The following is a 7453-nucleotide window of genomic DNA, read 5'->3' as shown; positions in this document are numbered from 1 at the left end:
GGATGTCAGGGGCTGCCTTTGCCTATCTCACAATGACCACAAACAGATTTTAAAGTATTTCTATTATATTGAGGTATTCCTTGTACATTTTTGCAGTCAATCTCCACCCTTAGCCCACAATTGAGAAAACCACTGATCTTCTTTCCGCTGCTATAATTTTGCCTGTTCTAGAATTTCACAGAAATGAAATCAGATACAGTCTTTGGCTTACTCAACATGACATTTCTGGAATTCATCCCTGTTGTTGAGTGTTGGTTTCTTCCCTTTTATTGTATGACTGTACATGGACATAATATACTGTTTTCACCCCCGCTGATGTACAATTGGGTTCTTTCTACTATTTGGCTATTATGAGTAATGTTGATATGCACATTCAAATAAAAATATTTATATGGGTATATGCTTTTTTTCTTGGATAATTAAACAGGAATTAGATAACTTGGTCATATAGTAATTATGTCACTTTTTAAGAAACTGCCAAATTGTTTCCAAAGAGGCTGCACCATTTTTTAATCCTACTAGCTTTGTAAGAGTTCCAGATGCTCTATATTACTAGCTATTTTATTGAGTATATGCTGGTAACGCACTGGTTTTAATTTGTACTTTTCTAATAACTGAAGATGTTTAGCAAATTCTTTAGAAGCTTGTTTGCCATTCACATGTATTCTTGCTGAAGTGATGTTCGAATTGTTCACCTTTTTATGCAGTCATTTGTTTTTCAACATTAAAATTGTCATATTCTGGATATACATACTTTGTTAAGTAAAAATTCAAAAATACTTTCTAACAGTCTATGGATTGGCTTAATATTTTTTAAATGTATACCTGGCAAGCAAAAATTGTTAATTTTGATAAAATTTGATTATTAATTTTTCCTTTTGTATTGTTTCTTGTACCTTATCTAAAAAAAATTTTTGACTAACAAAATGTCAGTTTTCTAGAAGTTTTAGGATTTAGTTTTCTGTGTAGGTCTTTGATCTGTTTTTCATTAGGAGTTAGGCTGTGTTTAATGTTTGCTGTTTTGTAGGTACCAAAGGTTTCAAATTCTTTTTGTGTTCTTGTTTTTGCCCTCATTTTAAATTTGGGTTTTCCTACATAATCGTCCTCAGAGAATCTGCACTTTGCAACTCTTTCAGCTGTAATCCACTATTATTATACTGGAACCTGTTGGTGCTGTAGTAAGTTATGGGTGAGAGGAAGTGTTCTATAATCACATTATTAAATTTCAGTCTTTAGTGGGTCTGTGCATCTGAGCAGTGACCTTCATAAGTGTTTCTTCAGTGGTATAAAGCTTTTTAAAATTTTTCCTACTTAGGTGAGACAGAAAGGTGTTTTTGTTTTTGTTTTTGTTTTTCCTGTGGAAAGTAGGGCTTTGGTTTGGAGAATGTTCTGTGCATACTTTATAATAATTACTCTGCTCCTTCCCCTGCTAAAACCATAAGCTTAATCTAAGATTTTCACTATGAGAACTTGGTGGATATCCTGGAAATAAAACTTGCTAAATTGTTGTCCTTCTCCCCCATATATTATGTCCCTCACTCTCACACTAGTCAACATTCAGCCTTCAGCAACTTGTAAAAAATAACTGTTCAAAATTTTCTGCTGGTTTTTTGCTCCAAGGACCTCTATTCTAAGTAAGAGGTTCTTCTTGGCTGTAATCCTATTGCTTACTCTCTCTCTCTCCATATTTCAGTAGGGCAGTTTGCCCTATAAATTCAGTTCTCTGATGAGTCCACGGAAATTCCTTCATGTTAAGTTTGCTGTGCTTTTTCTTGTCCATGCTCTTTAATGTCATAAACCAGAAGTTGGAATGTTTTAATATATATTAAACTTGCTGAAATTGTTCACTGGAGATCTAACCAAAAAAAAAAAAAGAACTTCCTGGAAAAATATACCATTCTCAGTCTTGGGAGCCAGAATATTATCAGTGTCACTCCAATGAGAAGAAATGATTTTTGTTCCAGGATTCAGGTTACATCATAGAAATACTGATGTACCGATGTAGTTTTGTTATCTCTAAGGCAATTATTCCAGTTATCCTCTGGCTCCTTCTTATAGTGGCCCAGGATCAACTGAAACCTGTTCTAGTATTCTGATTGAAACTTAACTCATTAGTGTATGGGTATTTATTTCTCAAGGGCCATCACTGACATTTCTAGAATACTGTGTCTTCATTATATGAGAAAATCTCAAGATACAACATGTAAATGTGTCTCTGTTCTCTATTGGTCTCACAAATAAATATCTAAAACAAAGAAATAATAAAAGTTTACATCTAAAAAAGATATGGGATTGCTACCTTAGAACGACGACTTGATAGCCAATATAATACTCCATAGATTAAATCAATTATAAAAAGGGAATTCCTATAAAATTTATTATTACTAGAATAATTAAACATGGCATTTGAAAACTGATAACAGCAAGAGTACTTAACACTTTTGGAAAATATAGTAATTGTATGGCTTCAAAGGAATGAAATTATTTTAAGACTATAGAAAATGTAATTATAGACTTAGAAAATGTCAGAAAGTGAAAATAAAAATTCTGAGAAATAGTGAGAGCTTAATAATTCTTCTGCTTGTATATTAAATATACAAAATCAACTGTATTTATGATATTGTGAGGAAAGTAGGGAAGAAAAGATGGGAAAGGAACCAAAATAATATTTTCTTAATTATATTTACCAAAACTTGTTTCTAAAGAAGATAATTTTCACAAGAAGCATTTGACAATCATAATATATGGCTTTTAAAAGATAAAATTTGAATAATCAAGCTTTTTAGCTCTAGAAATTCTTTTACTAATAAATATGCTGCTATGCATTAGAAATATCTGAATCGGTGTTTAGGGAAGCAAAGTTCTCCAAACATATTTAGAACTTTGGAACACATACTGACCCTTTGAAAAGATTAACATTGCCTGGAGTACAGTTCAGAAAATAATTATTTGTAAGATAAAATGTTAAAAGTTAAATATTCTATTATATAATATCACATTGAAATAATAAATGATATGAAGCGCTTTCTAAATCCCTTCAAGTTTAATTGACTTCCTTCACCCGTCTTCAAATATCCAGCCTCCTCCCACTGAATATGAAGCATCCAAATATCAGTTCTGCATTAATTTAACAAAAAAGTGCCATAGGAGAACTGGAGAACAAGAGTGTCTAATTCTTTGCTTGCAATTATAAGCAAATGCCAATATGATCTCTATCATCATGGAACTTAACATTTGACAGAGAAAGCTACATTGACCATATAATTAAAATATATATTTATTTACACAAATATGCATAATATATAAAAAATTATATAAATTTTATGTAAGTTTTATATAAATGTATACTAGTATTAGTGTTAGTATCACCTCTGTGTTAGAAATGAAAATTCTTGTGCCCCAATCCAAAATTAGAAACTCTGGGAGTGAGGACAAGCAATCTGTGTTTTAATGAGCCCCCCTCCAAAGTCTGAGGAACTTGCCTTAGGCTAACCTTTACAACAAACTGATGAGAGACATTCTATAGAAATCTTTTTATGGATGAGGAGCTCAAGGCATAGAACATTAAAGTAACATATTTAAGACCAAATATCTAACAAATTTCAAAGTCCAGGTTCAAACTGGCTTCAAATACTATGTTCTTAATCATATTATAGGCTGCCTTAAGAAGTCAAGAGTGTATTTGTCTGGCCCATTGAAAATCAAAAGAAAAGCCAGTGAAACTACAGTGCATGAAGTAAACATAAGAGTAGTGTGTTGTATAACTGGTTGAATAATGATTATATTCACTTAAGAAGGAAATAATTTTAATGGAGAAAAAGACATGATGGTCATTCAAATGGAGGTATTAAGAAGGGGAAAATCTTAACGCTTGATAATGTAAGCTTATATAAGTTCAGATATATAACTCTAAAACCCAAGCTCTTAGCATAGAACTGATTCAATTATGGCCCGACTCGTCTTAATTCTTTATGTTAGTCTCTAATCTCCTCTGGGAACTCATTTTTTAATCATTTTCATTGTATCTAAAAATTGCAAAAAGTTTTGCCTGTCACTTTACATTCTATCTTACTTTAAAATATGTTGCTTACATTCTACCTTATTTTAAAATGTTTGTGTGATAAAACTGACTCCTCTAGTCATTGCCAAATTATCCTTCCTTTTTGATGAATATGAAATATCTAATTCTTCCCTTTTTGTATTATAGGTATTACATTGGTTATACTAGATTACACTAAATTGCACACATAAATAACTACTGAATTCCAGGACTTAAAATTGTAGCAGCATTCTCGAAGTCATCTACTTTTAGGCTTTCTGTGGCATTTGCTGTAGAATTTGCTATGACTCAACAACTTAAAATGCTTTTCTCCCTGAATTATAGTATAATTTCATTAGTCTATTTAATAGGTTAATAATATTTCTGATTACTTCTTTGTTTTCTCATACTCCGCTCCCCAGGCTTCTAATTTTTAACATATATGAAAGTTTATTGGGGGGCTATGCATTGATTAGGATCAAGTTTCTCTTAGTTAAGACTAAGCAACCCCCCAAAACAGATTAAGGCAGAAATTAGTTTTTCCCTCACACAAACCAAGGCTCCGGGAGTTAATAAATTCAAGATAATAGTAATGTTTCTATAATTATCAGATACCAGACTCCCCGTATGATTTTGCTCCTCCATTTGTGGCTTCTATCTCCCAGTTCTCATCATTTAAGAATATGGCTGATGCTCTGATTATTCTGTCCTTATTATAGCCATGCATGGAGAAGAGATTGAGAAAAAAAGAGCATTCCTATCTTTTTAAACAATCTTGCTTTGAAATCCTATACTCATTTTCCATGTATGTTCCATTGCCCTGAAATTTGAAATATGGACATTTTATCTGAAAGAGAATTTAGGATAAGGATAAGATACTAGAAAAAAAAAACATAAAAAACAAAAAACCTAGAAGATCAGTGAAATGAAGTGGTAAATATTGGATAAGAGAAACAAAACTAACAAAACTTTAGCTAGACTAACAAAACTTTTCAAGGAAAAAAGACATGATCCAAATTAAGAAAATTATAAATGAAAGAGAAAACATTACAACTCATACTCCAGAAATACAATGAATCATACATAAGAGACTATAAACAATTACACACCAACAAGTTAGATAATTTAGAAGAAATGGGTAAATTTCCAGAAACACACAATTTATCAAGATTGAATCATAAATAGAAAATCTGAACATACCAATGATGAGCAAGATTGAATGTTATCAAAAATCTCCCAATAAAAGCCCAGGACCAGATGGCTTCACAGGTAAATTCTACCAAACATTTAAAGAGAATTAATGCCAAACACTTCCAGAAAATTGAAGAGGAAGAACACTTCCAAACTCATTTTAGGAAGCCAGCATTACCCTATACCAAAGCTAGACAAGGTTCCTACAAAAAAGAAAATTACAGACAAATATCCCTGCTGAACATAAATACAAAAATCCTCAACAAAATACTAGCAAACCAAATCCAAGAACACATTAAAAGGTTCATACACGCTGATCAAGTGGGATTCATCTCTGGTGTGCAAGATGTCCCAACATACGCAAACCAATAAGTGTGATACATCACATTAACAGAATGAATAAAAATTATGCAATTATCTCAACAGATGCAGAAAAAGCACTTGAAAAAACCTCAACATTATTTCATGATAAAACTCTCAACGATTTAGGTATGAAAAAATGTACATCAGCACAATATAGGCCATATATGATAAGTCCATAGCTAACATTATACTTAATGGTAAAAAGTTAAAATCTTTTTTTCTATGATCAGGAATAATACAAGAATAATTCAGTTTATTACTGAAACGCCAGTCACAGAAGGACAAACACTGTATGATATCCCTCATATGAGATATATAATACAGTGAGACATGGAGGCAGAGAACAAAATGGTGTTTGCCAAGACCTGGCAGGTGGGAGAAATGGGGAGCTGCTACTCAGCAGGTATAAACTTTCAGTTATGCAAGATGATTATGTTCTAGAAATCTGTTGTACAATATTGTATCTATGGTTAACAATACTATATTATAGACTCAAACTTTTGTTAACTGGTTAGATCTTATGTTAAATGTTCTTACCACACAAACAAAGAATAGGGTAGTTTTGAAGTTATAAAAAAGAAGCTTATCTCTAGTTATTCACATATTCCCAGGATGTTCTCCTCATCTGCATAGTCAAAGATTATTTAATGCTACTTCTCTATACCTGCTGGCTAGACAGAAAAAAATAGAGGAGTGGAAGGGTTAAGACTCCCATTCATGAAAATGACCTAGAATTTACACGTTTCACACATGACTGATCAGAATTTAGTTACCTCAACAAGTTGCAAAGGAAGCTGTGAAATAGTCTTTAGATGAGCTAAATTTATGTTACCATTAAAAAAATATGTACATTGAAAGATAAGCCTTCAGAATCTTGGAAATATATTTTTATTTTGGGGGGTTATTATCCAGATGAGAACTAAGGTTATATGACTAGAAGAAAAAGAGAGAAAGGGTATTGGGATACAATGAGAAGTCCATGCAGAGTCCATTTCATTAACATTATTTACATACATTTATTATATGTATATTTATATGTATGTGTATATATGTATGTTTAAAAAATATTGCTTTTTGTTTGGTCAGCTTTCTTGCTTGCAGTCAACAGATAATGATTCTGGTTAATTTAAGTAGAAAACATATGTATTAAAGAATATTGGTTAGCTCATAACATGTCCAAGAAATCTACTGAAAATGAACAAGGGGAACAACTCAGTTTCAGACTAGCAAAATCTTATCTTGTATGTTTACTGTTGTTTAGCTACTATCATGAAAGCCACCGGTACTGGACCCTAGATTGGCCTACTAACTTCTGCTATTTTTGGAAACTGCATATTGTTGCTTAGATTCATATTCAAAGTCTAGATTAGATGCATTTGACTTGATTAGCCCATGTTCTATGCCTGTAACTAATATGCAAGAGGAAGTGGAAAGGGTGGTACTCTACATTCTACTTGGCCAGTTTTATATTTTATTTTAGTAGGAGCTATGGGTGATGGTTTCATGTAGACTCAAACTCAATTGTGCAAGTAGCATCCTATCTCAAAATTTTTGCACTTCCTATTTTTCTACTTTCTTATGAAGACGTAGTTTGACAACCTAAAAATCTTCTTGGCACAAACGAGTAAGCCTCGTGAGTACAGTGGAAGTAATGATATGCCTCCACTTTTGATCCTTCACGAAACCATTCTGGAAAGCATCCCATATGCTTCTCAGAGGTCCTAAATTTTTTATCGCACCTCCACTGCCTACATCAGTAAGCTCTATAATAAACACACAATTATAGTGGCTTTCCCTCCTTCTTGTCTCACTCTGATTGCTCCTTCATTCCTTTTAACTGGGATCTCCCCAAACAAGTGA

This window comes from Pteropus vampyrus, unplaced genomic scaffold (assembly GCF_000151845.1).
Source record: "Pteropus vampyrus isolate Shadow unplaced genomic scaffold, Pvam_2.0 Scaffold54, whole genome shotgun sequence".
Taxonomy (NCBI): Eukaryota; Metazoa; Chordata; class Mammalia; order Chiroptera; family Pteropodidae; genus Pteropus; species Pteropus vampyrus.
The sequence above is the reverse complement of the archived record's forward strand: the minus strand, read 5'-3'. Positions refer to the sequence as shown.